The sequence below is a fragment of the Sorex araneus genome, chromosome 8, assembly GCF_027595985.1.
Source record: "Sorex araneus isolate mSorAra2 chromosome 8, mSorAra2.pri, whole genome shotgun sequence".
Taxonomy (NCBI): Eukaryota; Metazoa; Chordata; class Mammalia; order Eulipotyphla; family Soricidae; genus Sorex; species Sorex araneus.
In genome coordinates, this window is record NC_073309.1 from 45,874,792 (window position 1) to 45,890,215 (window position 15,424).

A 15,424-nucleotide genomic window follows, 5' to 3' on the forward strand; every position below is an offset into this window, starting at 1 on the left:
AAAAGAGAAAAAAATCCACATCTCACTGGAATGATCCCCTCCTTTCTCTCCTCAACTCTGGACAGCGCCTGCTCATGGGGTGGGGGAAGGAAGCCCCCACCCCACCCTGCACTGCTGTCTCTAACCCCACCCTGGCTGCACTGGAGAGTCAGGATCCTCAGGGCATCTAGAACATTCCTGGATTGTCACAGCAGCTACCGAGGGCACAGCCCGGCCCCTCATGCCCAGGCAGACGTTGTGGAACAGCCCCTGAGCAGAGACCTGGCGTTCCGCTGGGAGGCCTGAGCCCCCCCAGCCCCCCCCCCCCCAGGCGGCATCAAGGCCTCAGGAAACGCAGCCAAATTTTCTGAGCACTAAAGGCCCCAAGGACACAGCGAGGACAGGAAAGCCCAGTTTGAGCAGAGGGGCTCAGCCCGCAGACCGGGAAGCCCTCAGGGCGGAAGTTTCTGCTCTGGGGAGTGTGAGAGACCAGCACCTTCAGGAAAATAGACCCCTCCCAGAAAGTTAGTGACCCAGCCTCTCCTCTAAACCCGCACACAACAGCCTGGATGCCTCCCACCTTCATCCCTGAGCCCCACCTAAGGAAGGGAGAGGGTGTAATGGGGCTCTCAGGGTGTCCAGTGGGAGAGGGGGGAGAGCCTCCTCCAGGGTAGGGCGCTGTGGTGCCCTGGGTGGTCAGGACACGACTGGCTGGACTTCAGGGGCCGAGCCTGTCCCCCTGCCGAAAACAACCTGACTGTGGCGCTGTGCATCTTTGGGCAATCCCAGTGCCTTCTCTGGGTACCAGGAGGAGGAGAGGACTGAGAAGGCATTGTGCTGGACAAGCAAAGCCAAGCTGGGGGCCTCCCCCAGGCTGGAGATGGGGAACCACTGCTCTAATGAACACCCTAGGGACGCCTCTGTGAGCACCTCACTGGGCGAGAACCCCAGTGTTCCAGGCAGCTAGGAAGAGACTCGGGAGAGAACTCCCAGCCCTGTGCTCTCCTCTGGAAGGCACACCCATGCCTCCGGCTCTGGGAGGCGGCACAGTGCAGGGAGCCCTGAGGGGGGCAGGGGTGCAGCCTGGATGGAGTGAGTGCGCACGCCTCATCCCCACTATCCATCTCCCTCCCACAGCCCTTCCTGAGCCCTAGGAGCTGGGGGCGGGGGGCACCAGGGAGGGGTGGGGGCTGAGCCTGCAGTTCCAATCTCCTTGACAATGAACTTCCAAGGGGGTGGGGTGGGGTGGGCTGCTGGGTCTTCCAGGCTCAGACGCCGGCCTGGGGTACCTCCTGGGGTACCTCGTTTCAGGCAAGAACCCCAACCAACTGTGAACCGGCACCTCCATTCTTCCCACGGGGTCTCCGGTTCCAGTTAGAGTTGGTACAGGGGGAGGGGGGTCTGTTCTATACTGCCAGGCTGTGCCCCCATCCCCCACAGGCACTAGGGCTCCCAGACTCAGCTCTCCAGCTCCGGTGGTCCTCCACCCAGTGGAGCACTCCCTCCCCCCCTCTCCAAGCTCCCTGAGGGCAGGGCTGTATCTGCTTCTCTCAGGACCGCCCCCCCCAAGGCAGAGTCTGGGGGGGACCCGGGGAGATGGAGCAGGAAGGTGCTGAGGAGAGCCAGAGGGAAGAGAGAAGAGGAAAAGGGTTTGGGGGCCCTGGGCTATGGCCAGGTAGTCCAGTACATTCCGTGGCTGTATGAGGTCTTGGGGTCCTCATAATAAGGGGTTCGGGAGAAAGGCAGATAGCCCAGGACTTGGAGTTGGGGGTGAGAAGGGCAAGGAGAGGGACTTGGATTGATTGGGCCAGGTCATTTTGAGGGGGGTGGGACAGCTGGGGGGGACTCACAACCTGAGTCTCATGGGGTGATGGGGAGAGAAGTCAGCACCCCCCCTTCCCACCCCCCACCCCCCTCCCGGGGCAGGAGGCGCTGACAAAGGGTGGTGAAAGACAGACGGACCCAGGACAGCTAGGACAGAGCCCGGCAGTGCAGCCAGCCAGGGTCAGAGCCTTCTCGGAGTGGGGGCACCGACAGGGGGTGAGGACACTGGGAGAAGGAGGGTTCCCAGGAGGACAGACAGACTTCCGGAGCAGAGAGGACAGACGGATGGCCGGGGAGTAGGGTGCCGGTGCGGGGCCAATAGACCCAGGACGTGCCGCTGGGAACTGCCGGACAGATGGACACGGGGCGGGGGGATGCCGGGCCGGAGCAGCCGCGAGAGGCCAGGGCCAGGCCGAGGGCGCGCGCGGTGGCGGCCGGGCGGGAGGCGGAGGCCGGGCGAGCGGCGGTGTTTGTGGAGCTGTCGGCTGCGGTGGAATTATGAAAAATAGCAGGCATCGGAGCCGGCCTTCAGCTTCGATTAGGGGAGATGGGACATGACAGGTGCGATCAATACGCAGCCGTTCTATAAAGTGTCAAGTAATGAATCAATTTCGACTAAATTTTCCATTTTTCAGAGGCCGTTCTCCGAGAGAAGAATATCCTCTTTTGTAAAGATATTATTATCGATTTCGGCGGCAATTTGACATCAGGGGTAGTTAATTCCACTCAGAATAAAATTGAAAACACTTGAGAGAGAAAAGAGAGAGGCGAAGAGTGAGACAGAGAGCGAGAGAGGGGGAGGGAGGGAGGGGCTGGGAGGAGAGAGATGGATGGACAGAGAGACAGAGAGAGGGACAGTGGAGCTTCGCCTAGAGAAATGGGGTGGGGTGGGCGGGGGGGGGGGAAGGCTCGGGCAGAGATAGACAGAGACAGAAAGACAGAAACCTAGGGACCTTAGATAGAGATGCAGAGATGGGGGCCTGGGGAGTGACCCCGGCTGGGTCCCAGGGACAGATGGGCAGGTCTCAGAGGAAGCCCACAGTAGAGACGGGCCTCAGAGTGCTGAGAAATGGACACAGTCCCGGAAAAAGAAAGACCAAGGGTGGGAGAAGCTGGAGAAAGGGACAGATGGAGGGAGAGAAAGTGAGGGAGAAACTTAAGGAGTTGGGGAGAGACGGGGAGGGGCTGAGCCCCGAGGGAGTGAGCCCAGGCAGGGAGGGAAGGAGCAGGGTGGAGCTGGAGAGTTAGCGAGTTAGCGTGAGGGGTGGACCTCCTGCCTACCTGCCCAGGTGACCCACAGTCACTCTGTACCCCTAATTCTCACTGCAGGGCTGCCCGCGGCAAGCAGGGTGTCCCGAGTGCCTAGGGGCTGGGGGAACAGGGCAGGCTGGAGGGGATCCAGAGACCCCCCGGGGTGGGGCAGGGCTGCGCATGCTTCTGCCACCTCCGCCCCTTGCACATCATAACGGACTCCATCATTTCCCAGAATTCGGCAGCACAGCCCAGGCCCTGGTCTGCACGCTGGGGGTCTCCAGTCTTCCAGCCCCCTGGGCCACAACAGCAGACAGTGTGACAGGCTTCTGCTCAGTGCCTGTCAGAGCCCAGTTGAAATCTCCATTTATCCCCAGTAGGTCACAGGCACAGAGGAAGAGGTCCTGGTCTGAAGGAGGAGGCTGGGGCCTGCACCCCTGGGTCTGAGGGAGGAGGCTGGGGCCTGAACCCCTGGGTCTGAAGGAGGAGGCTGGGGCCTGCACCCCTGGGTCTGAGGGAGGAAGCTGGAGCCTGCACCCCTGGGTCTGAAGGAGGAGGCTGGGGCCTGCACCCCTGGGTCTGAGGGAGGAGCTGTGGTCTACACCCCTGGGTCTGAGGGAGGAGGGGATGGGGGCTGCATCCCAAGGTCCATAAGAGGAGGGGTTGGGACGGACCCTAGTGTCTTTGGGAAGAGAGGACAGGGATGGACCTTTGGGTCTGAGGGAGGAAGCTAAGGCTGGAGCCCTGAGTCTGAGGGAGGTAGGGATTGGGATGGACCTCTGTGTTGGATCTGAGGGAGGAGGCTAGGGATGGACCACTGAGTCTGAGGGAGGAGGGGATAGGGGTCCTAAGGAGGAGTGGCCGGTTGGCAGGGACTCTCAAGGGCCAGGTGAATGGTCTGTAGATTAATAGTGAGGCCCAAACCCTTTAACCACCCTGTCAGTTTCCGGGCAGAAAAGCCTGTGCCTGTCGCCCCCTAGTGGCCAGGAGACGGGACAGCCCAGCAGAGGGATCGAGAGGCTGCAAGGAACCCAGGAGGGGAAGAGACAGAAAGACAGGCTGGGAGATAGGAAGCCAGAGAGACAGACTGAGAGACAGGCGGACAGAGAGATGGACTGGGACATGGGCAGACCCACAGGAGCAGAATGTGGGGTGGGAGGGGTGCGGAGGGCAGGCAGAAACCCTGGGTCAGGCAGGGCTGGGCCCCGGCAGGAGGGATGAATGAATGGGGGGCGGAGTGACCAAAACAGTGGTGTGGACAGCGCAGCTGAGGGCCCCCACGACGAGTGAACCTAGGAAGGAGAGTGTGGCGGGCAGACTCAGTGAGCCCAAGAGGGGTGGACAGGGGCAGAGAGAGGGGCACACCGGGAAGAAGAGGGACCCGCAGACAGTGAGGCTGGTCCAGGACTCCCCAAATTAAGCGGCCCTGGAGTTGGAAAGAAAGCACGATTTGGGAGTAAGGCTGGCGCCGGGATCCGGGGCGACTGTAGCCGAGAGGGGGTTCCTGGCTGAAGGGGCTTTGCGCCGGGCAGTTCAGGAGCGGAGCTAGGGATAGGGGCGCCCCTGGTAGGGGGTCCGTGCCCGCCACCCCCTCCTAATCCCCCCCCCACCCGGCGGGCTGCCCGGCGGAGGCGACAGATTGAGCGATGAGACGCATTACGCACTTAATCCGCCTGATTGAATGTTTTGCTTTCGCCCAAATTGAAACATTAAACAACACGGGACGAGAAGAGGCGGCCGCAAATCACTCATGAAAGATTCATCTTCTCCCCGGCAGCCGCCGCCGCCGCCCCCGCGCCCGCCCCAGCCCCGCCGGGGAACCAGGGGGTGGGGGCGGGGGCCGCGCCCAGGCGCACCCCAGCGCGGGCCCCCAGCCTCCCGCGGACGGAAGTTCTTCCTGCAGTCTGGCCTCCTACCCACAGGTGGTCTTCCACCCCTGCGCTGGCCGGCCGTGTGACCTTAGCCCTGTCCCCTGTCCTTTCTGCCACCCACCCCCAACCCCATGGTCTGTGCCCAAATCAGCCAGCTGTGTCCTTGCCGTGGAGAGGGGGCTTGTCCAGTGTTGATTGTGGCGGAAGGGCGGGGGAGGGGGTCTGAGAGCTACAGTTTTGGGTTTTGGGCCACACCCAGCCATGCTCAGGGCTTGCTCCAGGCTCTGCGCTCAGGGATCACTCCTGGGTGTCTGAAAGGGGTGGGAACGGGAGGACCATAAGGAGGGAGGTGTGGACCGCCAACCCCGTAAATTGTGAGCAAGGCAAGTACCCTCGCCCCTATCCGGTCGCTCTGGGCCTCAGGAGAGCCTCTTTATCCTGCTGGGGCGTTTCTAGCTTGGGGGGATGGGGCGAGGGTGGGGTGGGGGCAGACGGGAGGGAGCGTCTGCACATGCTCCAGCCACTGCCCAGCTCAGGGGTTGTGTGTGTCTGTCAGCCCTGCTTGGACAGCCGCCCAGTATGTCTGGCTCTGTGTCGTGACCGGGGTGGCCATGTCTGTGTGTGTCACGCGCTGGGGGAACTCTGAGAGCCCAAGGGTGTCTGTCTCTCTATCTGCCGGCACCTGGGTGTCACTTTCTCCACGTTCACCCCGGGATCCGGTGCGATCTGATCTGCACACATCTGGCTGTGCCGGTTCCCCAGACTGGGTGGCGTGGGTGGGTCCGTGGGGTGGGTGCGGGTTTCCGGTCTCCATTTGTGCCTCCGTCTGACCCGCTGTCCAGTGCTCTCTAGCTGTGGTTTTGTCGCTGTGGCGGCCGTGACTCCCCAGCTCTCTCGGTCCCTGGGTGGCTCTGTTGGGCTGAGGGTACCAGCTCGGGCGGCGGGGGGGGGGTGATGCGGGGGGAGAGCAGCTCGGGGTGGACCAGGCCAGGGAGGGGGCTGGAGCAGCGGGCCCGGCAGGGGAGCAGCAGCCAGGACAGGGGCGGCGGGCGCGACAGCGAGAGACAGGACAGAGCAGGGGCGCAGGGAGCAAGCGCGAGGGAGCTGGGGGGGCCGTCGTGGGCGCCACGGCCGGAGCGGGTGATCAATATTCGATTTAGGTTTTAATTCCGGGGCTTTCGGAGCCTGTCAGCCCTGATGTATGAGCTCACACCGGGCCGCCCAGCCACCCACCCCTCAGTTGCCTGTGGCCTGGTGGCCGGTCCTGGTCCCAGCTCCCTGGCCTGCAGCTGGCAGTGGGAGGGGAGGGGTGATGCGCCCAGCAGGGGGGGCTTGGGGAGGTGGTCCCCACTCCCTGGAAGAGGGCGGGCCCTGTGCGGGTTCACCTGAGTTCACCACATGGACTTCAGGCTCCCTGCCCCTTGTAAAGGCAGCTGGAAGGAGGCTGGAAGGGGACCCAGGTCCTGTCCCCAGGGACCCCGAGTCCTCAGACTGTCTCGGCTACACCCTGATGCATCCCCACAGTGCCTGCCAGCCGGCACTGTCAAGTCACAGGCAGTGTCTGTCTCCTTCTCGGGACCCGCGCCAACACACCAACACGCCCCCCACGCTTAGACCCCTGGACACGCGCACACACACACACACACACACACACATACACACACACACGCAGAACTTGAAGGCCCTCTGGTGGGAAGTGGGAGCGACCTGGGAGATCTCTGGCCCCGAGAGCCAGAGAGACAGGAGCAGGAGACTCACGGGGATGGAGGGTCCATGCCGGGAGGGGGAGAAGGAGCGCTCCCCCTTCTCCAGAGGCCCCCAACCCTGTCTCTCTCTCCCGGGAAGATGGATCCGCCACCCTCCCTGATGACAATGCTGTCTGCGCAAACTTTAATTAACACTTTGAGTTAATTAGTTCGAGATCATTTAGGAGTAAAATGTTTTTATTAGGGAGGCTGCGAGCCTGTTGATGGATGGGGCGCGATTCGCTCTTCCGCCCGCGGGGACAGCCGGTAAACAGAAATCAATCAGGGGCCTCCCAGCCCAGCCCCCCAATGCCAGGCTCCCAGCCGCAGGCCCGGGAGTCAGGGTGCCAAGCCTCCTCTGCCTCCAGGACCCAGGGTCCATCCCCAGCACCTCCTCCCTGAGACTCAAGGGCCCCCTCCACCCCTCCTCCCTCACACCCAGTAGTCTATACAGTCTTCCCTCAGACCCAGGGGGTCCATCCCCACCCAGCCTCTTTCTTCAGATCTAGGGGTCCAGTCAGCTAGCAGCATCTCCCTCAGACCCATCCCCTAGCCTCCTCCTTCAGACACAGAAATCTATTCCCAGCCTCCTCCCTCAGAACTGGGAGTTCATAGCCAGCTTCTTCTCTCAGATCTGGGAGTCCAGGTTACCAGCCCCTCCTTCCTCAGACCTCGGGGTCCATCCCCAGCCTCCTCCCTCAGACCCAGAAGTCTGCCCCCAGCCTCCTCCCTCAGACCCAGAAGTCTGCCCCCAGCCTCCTCCCTCAGACCCAGAAGTCTATCCCCAGCCTCCTCCCTCAGATCCAGAGGTCTATCCCCAGCCTCCTCCCTCAGACCCAGAGGTCTATCCTCAGCCTCCTCCCTCAGACCCAGAGGTCTATCTCCAGCCTCCTCTCTCAGATACAGAAAAGTCTATCCCCAGCCTCCTCCCTCAGACCCAGAGGTCTATCCCCAGCCTTCTCCCTCAGACCCAGAGGTCTATCCTCAGCCTCCTCCCTCAGACCCAGAGGTCTATCCCCAGCCTCCTCCCTCAGACCCAGAGGTCTGTCCCCAGCCTCCTCCCTCAGACCCAGAGGTCTGTCCTCAGCCTCCTCCCTCAGACCCAGAGGTCTATCTCCAGCCTCTTCCCTCAGACCCAGAGGTCTATCTCCAGCCTCCTCCCTCAGACCCAGAGGTCTGTCCCCAGCCTCCTCCCTCAGACCCAGAGGTCTGTCCCCAGCCTTCTCCCTCAGACCCAGAGGTCTATCCTCAGCCTCCTCCCTCAGACCCAGAGGTCTATCTCCAGCCTCCTCCCTCAGACCCAGAGGTCTATCTCCAGCCTCCTCCCTCAGATCCAGAAAAGTCTGTCCCCAGCCTCCTCCCTCAGACCCAGAAAAGTCTGTCTCCAGCCTCCTCCCTCAGACCCAGAAGTGTCTGTCCCCAGCCTCCTCCCTCAGCGCTGGGAGTCCATCTTCACCCTCTTCTCTCTGATCTGGAAATCCGGGACCTCACCGCTTCTACCCCAAGCCCACTCCCCAGTACCGCCTCCCTCAGACCCCGGACTCTCCTACTCCCTCCCTCCGCCGGAGCTGGGTGTCCTGGGCCTCCGCTGAGCCCGGCGCCAGGCCCCAGCTCCAGGTCCCTTCAGGTCCCGGGGGCGATACCCCTTGGCGGGCCCGGGCTGGACGGTCCCCGTGGGGGTGGGCGCCTCCGCGCCGCGCCCGCCGCTTCCTCAGGTGTCCGGGCGCGGTGGGGGCGGGGAGCCGGGCTGCGGGGGGCGGAGGGGCGGGGGCTCGGGGCCCGATAAATCTTCATCAGGCGGCGGCGGGGGGGCCATTAGGCGCTAATGGGAAGATGGAGGGGCCTGTCGGCCGCGCGGGCCGGGCCTCATTTGTCCTGCTTCCCGCTCCATTGGCCGCCGCCCCCGCCCCGCCCCTCCCCCGCGCCGCGCGCCCCATTTCCGCTCGGAACCTGCGGCGGGGCCGTGGGGGGCGGGGCGGGGCGGGGGTCGGGGCCCCGGGCGTCGCGGGGGCCGGAGGTCGGGGCCGCGGGGGCGCTGCCCAAGCCGAGACTAGAACGTGGGCGGCTGGGCGCGAAAGCGGGCGGAGGGGCGTCAGTGGCGCGGGGAGGGTGAGAACCGGGGATCGGGCCGGGGGTCCCCGGGAGGAAAAAGGAACTGGGGAGGGAGGCGTGGAGAGAAGGGGACGGGGCTTGGGGGGCCCAGGATGGGAATGGGGGGAGAGGGGCACGTGTGCGCCGGCGGCGGTGCGGGCCACGCACGGTGGCAATTGGGGCTGGGGGGACGCGGAGTGGGGATGCGGGCGGGGGCGCAGGGTAGGGAGGGGGGAGAGGGGCGCGCGTGCGGGCCGCGGTGCGGGGTGCGGGAGGTGGCCGTTGGGGTTGGGGGGCGCGGGGTGGGGACTCAGGGCGGGGCGCGGGGTGGGGATGGGGAGGGGGCGCGCGTGCGGGCCGCGGTGGGGCGCGCGGGGTGGGGATGCGGGCGGGCGCGGGCGGCGTCCCCCGAGGCCCCGGCACGGCCCCCGCCGCCCGCCGCCGCCGCCGCTCCCGGACTCGCGCCCCGCGCGTCCACTCTGATTTCTCGGCCCATTTTTCTTCCTCTCCTGTCAGTCCCGCACTCGCCCTCCCGCCGCCCGCGGCCCCGCCGCGCTCCGCTTCCCGCGGGAACCCCGCCGCCGCCGCCGCCGCCGCCGCCAGTCCCCGGGGCGCAGCCCGGTCCGCGCCGCGGGGCCCACTCCCAGCCCGCCCCGACCCCTGCATCTGGGCGACGCACCCCCACTTAAGCCACCCCTGAAACGCACCGCCCCCCCCCATGGGAGACACGCAGGAGGAGCTCAGCGTGGGGACTGGCACCCACTATCCCCAGAGCTGGGGCCAGGCCCTTCAGACATCCGGCTCAGATAATGCCCCTCACAACCTACGCTGGGGAACCCCACCCTCAGCAAGGCCCAAGGTGACTGGAAACCTCTTAGGATGAGACTGGGCCACCCCACTCCACAAGACTAGTTACTCTGGCTCAGAAACACCAAAGCTTGTACCTCCAGTCAAAGCCCCCCCAAATTGGGATTCTGGAGCCCAGCTCCATTTACCCCCGAGCCTCCAGTCAAAGAACTGATAGGCTAAGAGAGATAGGCTTAGCTCAGACACCCAAAACAATCATCAGTATTCTGCAAGTCGCCCCTAAATATGCATCTGTCCCCCAGACTCAGACACCCCAAAATCTGGCACTGGAGGTCTCAAAGTTGGCTCATCTAAACAAGACCTTCACTGAACCCCTAGTAAGTAGTACCAATACCCCCCAAATGATTCACAGTCTACACACGAGGCACCACTGCATCTCCTCAGTATGCAGCCCCCGTGGCTCAACACTCACGAGGAATTCAGACTGAAACTCAGTCACCCCTAAATTGAACAACACAAGCCTTCCCGGGTTGCTGGGGGCTGGCTGAAGCCAGGTGGGAGTCCATCCAAGTCTGGACTCTGGCTTCCACCCAGACTCAGATGACACCAAATCCTTCCTGATGCAGCTTCAGATAATCCAAGACCAGGAACCAGGTCCAATGAGTGACACTAACATTAGTCCTCTAGTCCTTTCCCATCACCCCCAGCCTTGCATCACTGGTGACTCTGACCTAGGCCTTTGGACAGGCTTTTCGGGGTTCCAGATGTTCCCCAAGTTGGCAATTGGCACTTCCGGGCTCACTGCCCATAAAATCCATACCAGACACTCCCTCAAGTACAGGCTCATACTTCTCAGGTCCCCACGGAGTGGGGTGCTAGCCTCACTCCACAGTTACCCCCAAACAGGACTCTGGCACAGTGAAGCTTAGTGCTCTCAGCTTCAGAGCCCCCAAGGTCCTTGCCCGCCCAAAGCAGGCAAATCAGGGAGCCCCCAAATCACATATCTGAGGCTGACCCTCAAGTCAGATATATTTTTTGGACCTTGTCCTCAGAGACTCAGAACTTAGGGGACCTGCCACAGACACCTCTATAGGGGGCTGGCTGATGGTGCCCCCCAAGCTCTGATGACATTCAAACCCTCGAACCCACCAATGAACGTGACCTTGCTGGAAGAAGGTTCTGGAGATGAGAGCCTCTTGCACCCTTGGCCCATCCTGAATCAGGAATGGAAAGAAGGTTGGGTGAAGCAGGTGTCGGTGACCGGGTCACATGGAAACAGAACCCCCAGGCGCGCCAGGAAACCTGAATCTGGGAACAGGTTGGGGTGAGCCTGGAGTCCAGGCTTCTGGCCCCCAGAATGGCTGGAATACACTTCCAGTGCCCTGAACCCCAGGGTTCAGCCCAAGAAACACACACAACCCCCACCCACATTTCTACGTCCAGTGACCCCCAAACTCGGGAAGTGGGATTCCCCCTGCCACCCCACATGTGCTCAAATCTAGTCTCTGGGGCTGGAGAAATAGTGCAGCGAGTAAGGCACTTGCCTTGCACACTACTGACCTGGGTTCTATCCTTGGCATCCTATATGCTCCCCAGAGCACTGCTAGGAATGATCCTTGAGTGCAGAACCCTGAGTCAGCCCTGAGCACCACTGGGTGTGGCCCTCAAACAAAAATCAAAACCCAAATCTAGCCTCTATTCTGCAGCCCAGGCTTCTGGGCCTCAGCCTACCCCCTGCCCCTGACACGCCAACAGGCTCCTACGCTCACCCTCAGTTTGTTCACCCCCTCCCTCAGCTGCAAAGCATGTATCGTCACAACCCCCCTCTCCATGAAAACGAGCATGTGGATCCCCAGTGGGCAGCACCCTCTATTCTCCACACATTCACAGGCCACAGCCCATGCTGACCACAAGCCCCCTTTGAAGGAGGACTGTGCACCAGAGAGTGACCCTGAATGTTGACCACCCCTGACCCAGGCACCCCTTCCTTAGCCTGTGTCAGTCATCCCTGGACAACTGGATGGGTAAGACACCCCCTAGCAGGCACCCCATAACAACACCAAGCTCCTGTCACCCCAAACCAGGTACAAGGAACCCCAAGGTCAGTTACCTCAAAGTTTGGCAACTGGGCCTTGAGGCTCAGGGGACCCTGATCTAAGAACCTGGTAAGGAGATGGCACAAAGGTCGAGGGAGGAGCCAGAGCAATAGTACAACGGGGAGGGCATTTGCCTTGCACGAAGCTGACTTGGGTTCAATCCCCAGCATCCCATATGGACTCCCGAGAAATGCCAGGAGTAATTCTTGAGTGCAAAGCCAGGAGTAACCCTTGAGCACTGCCAGGAAGGAGGAGGAGGAGGAGGAGGAGGAGGAGGAGGAGGAGGAGGAGGAGAAGAAGAAGAAGAAGAAGAAGAAGAAGAAGAAGAAGAAGAAGAAGAAGAAGAAGAAGAAGAAGAAGAAGAAGAAGAAGAAGAAGAAGAAGAAGAAGAAGGAGGAGGAGGAGGAGGAGGAGGAGGAGGAGGAGAAGGAGGAGGAGGAGGAAGAGGAGAAGAAAAGAAGGAGAAGAAGAAGAAGATGATGAAGAAGGAGGAGGAAGAGGAGGAGAAGAAGAAGATGATGATGAAGAAGGAGGAGGAAGAGGAGGAGAAGAAGAAGAAGGAGGAGGAGGAAGAGGAGAAGAAGAAGAAGGAGGAGGAGGATAAAAGAAGAAGGAGGAGGAGGAAGAGGAGAAGAGAAGAAGAAGAAGAAGAAGAAGAAGAAGAAGAAGAAGAAGAAGAAGAAGAAGAAGAAGAAGAAGAAGGAAGAAGAAGAAGAAGGAGGAGGAGGAGGAGGAAGAGGAGAAGAAAAGAAGGAGAAGAAGAAGAAGAAGATGATGAAGAAGGAGGAGGAAGAGGAGAAGAAGAAGAAGATGATGAAGGAGGAGATGATGAAGCTGGGTCCCTCTTCTTCTCCTCTTCCTCCTCCTTCTTCATCTTCTCCTCCTCTTCCTCCTCCTCCTTCTTCTTCTCCTCTGAACCAGACTCCATGCCAGGCTGTTTAACCGGGGGAGGGGGGGATGGGTGAGAGCCCTCCCTGTCCCAAGGGACCCAGCCCCGGCAGCTGCAAACCTCCAGAACCCAACTGCCACCACGCTCAAGGCCTCTCCCCACACACTCGGCCGTGCCTCACACATGAGTGATTGTATTCCTGGACTGTGCGGCCACAAATGCAGCCACGCAACACATCATAAGACACTCCCTATCCATTTTTTATAAGTACCACACCACATTTGATGGAGTTCAAATAGTAGGCAACGAATCACAGAGGGGGAAAAATATATATGCATATATGGGCTGGAGCGATAGGACAGAGGGTAGGGCATTTGCCTTGCATGTGGCTGACCTGGGTTCGATTCCTCCGTCCCTCTTTTTCCTCTGTCGATTCTTCCTTGCCGGAGAGCCCAGCAAGCTACTGAGAGTATCTCACCCGCACAGCAGAGCCTGGCAAGCTACCCGTAGTGTATTCGATATGCCAGAAACAGTAACAAGTCACACAATGGAGACATTACTGGTGCCCACTCCAGCAAACTGATGAGAATGGGATGACAGTGATACAGTGATATGCATATATACATATTTTCAGATACAGATATGAAAGCTTACATCACTCAACCTTTAACAACATATTATTGATATCCTAAAGAATGTCTTAGTGGGGGGCTGGAGCGATAGCACAGCGGGTAGGGCGTTTGCCTTACATGCAGCCGACCTGGGTTCAATCCCCGGCATCCCGTATGGTCCCCCAAGCACTGCCAGGAGTAATTCCTGAGTGCAAAGCCAGGAGTAACCCCTGAGCATCGCTGGGTGTGACCAAAAAGCAAAAAAAAAAAAAAAAAGAATGTCTTAATGGCTTCTGCTAAAAAAGAACAATTGTCACACTGTTTCCTATATGGATACTTTTGTAGCATTTTTAGCAGCTTTTCATAACAGAGAATACAAAATATAATATTTTGGTTGTGCTTTGGGACAGGGCGTGGGGCTTAGGATGGAAACACCTCAAATTTGGTGGTGGGAAGATGTCATGGTGATGGGTTTAGTGTTTGAATATTAAATGTAATCAAATATTGTGAACTACTTTATAAAATGAAAAAAAGAAAAGAGTGAAAAAGAAAGAGAAATGAAGGGAGAAAAAGAAAGAGAAATAAAGGGAGAATGGAAAAGAAAAAGAAAGAGCTAGAGAGGGGCTGGAGCGATAGCACAGCGGGTAGGGCGTTTGCCTTGCACGAGGCCAACCCAGGTTCGATTCCCAGCATCACATATGGTCCCTTGAGCACCACCAAGAGTGGTTTCTGAGTGCAGAGCCAGGAGTAACCCCTGAGCATTGCCGGGTATGACCCCCCCAAAAAAAAGAGCTAGAGAGGGGGAGGAAGGGATGGAAGGCAGGAGGGCCGTGGTCCATCTTCTGTGTCCCCTCACGAACCCTCCATTGTGTCCATTTTACAGTTCTCTCACTGAAGCTCTGGCCCCTGCTCACTTTTTTTTTTCTTTTGGTGGGGGTCGCTCAGGGCTTACTCCTTGCCCTGTGTTCAGGGATAATGCCTGGCAGGGCTGCAAGGTAAAGCAAAACGCCCTACCCCGACCCACTGGCAGCCCCAACTACCCAATCTAGGCCAAAGAGATCGTAAGGAGTTTAACCACTTGCCTTGCACCCTGTTGGAATCCCTGGTGCCACGTATGGTCTCCTGAGCACCAGGTGTGAGCCCCCCAGCACAGAGCCAGGAAAAGTTCCTGAACACCGCTGGGTGTGACCCCAAACCCAGCCCCCTGCCTGCCTCACGCAAACAGTTATTCTCAGTTATTTCTGACAACCCCAAACCGGGATGGGGATCCCCAGGCTTGGTGAGCCCTAAAGTAGACAGGCCCGGGGGCCTTAAATTTCGGTCATCCCTAACGTCATTAGTGGAATTCCAAATTAGCATATGGACAATCACAGTCACTTTTTTTTTCTTTTTGGGTCACATCTGGCGATGCACAGGGGTTACTCCTGGCTCTGCACTCAGGAATCACCCCTGGTGGTGCTCGGGGGACCATATGGGATGCTGGGAATTGAACCCGGGTCGGCCTTGTGCAAGGCAAACATCCTACCCGCTGTGCTATTGCTCCAGCCCCAGCCATAGTCACTTCTAACCCCCAAACCAGTCACTGTCCCCCAGAGAACCCAGTCTCTGAATCTACTCACTCCCAAATTGAACAGGTGAAACCCCGAAGGAGGGTCTGCTAATGTGGCTCCCCAAGGTGCCCCCCACAGACATCCCTAGTGTCCTCCACTAACCCCAGAGAAGTTTGTGCCATTGTTGAGCTCTAGGGCCAGGTGTAGTCCCTAATTCAGATCACAGGGTCACAGTCGCCCAGAGTTAGCAGGAGGGGCTCTGATCACCCCAAATTCAGTATTGGAAACTCTGCTTCTATCTCTCGAGGGTAAGAATCTGGGTCCCCCACTTTCATCACCTGCAACAATGCACCTTATCCACCATGTTCATTGGTCCCCTGGGTTCTTTGGGGCCCTGTTGTGTCTGATGAAGGCAGCTGACACCCTGGACCAGAAAGTACCCCACCCCTGCTCACTGTGCCCCAGATGCAGCATGCCTCAGCCTGGAATTTGAGCCTGTCTCATCCCCACACTGTCACCCTGTGGCCAGCACCTCTGTGTCCATCACGCCACACCCGACGGTACTCAGAGGTTACTGCTGGCTCTGTGCTTAGGAATTACACCTGGCAGTACTCGGGGCACCATATAAGATGCCAGGGATCGAACCTGAGTCAGCGGCATGCAAGGCAAACACTCTCCCCACTGTATTTTTTTTTTTTGCTTTTTGGGTC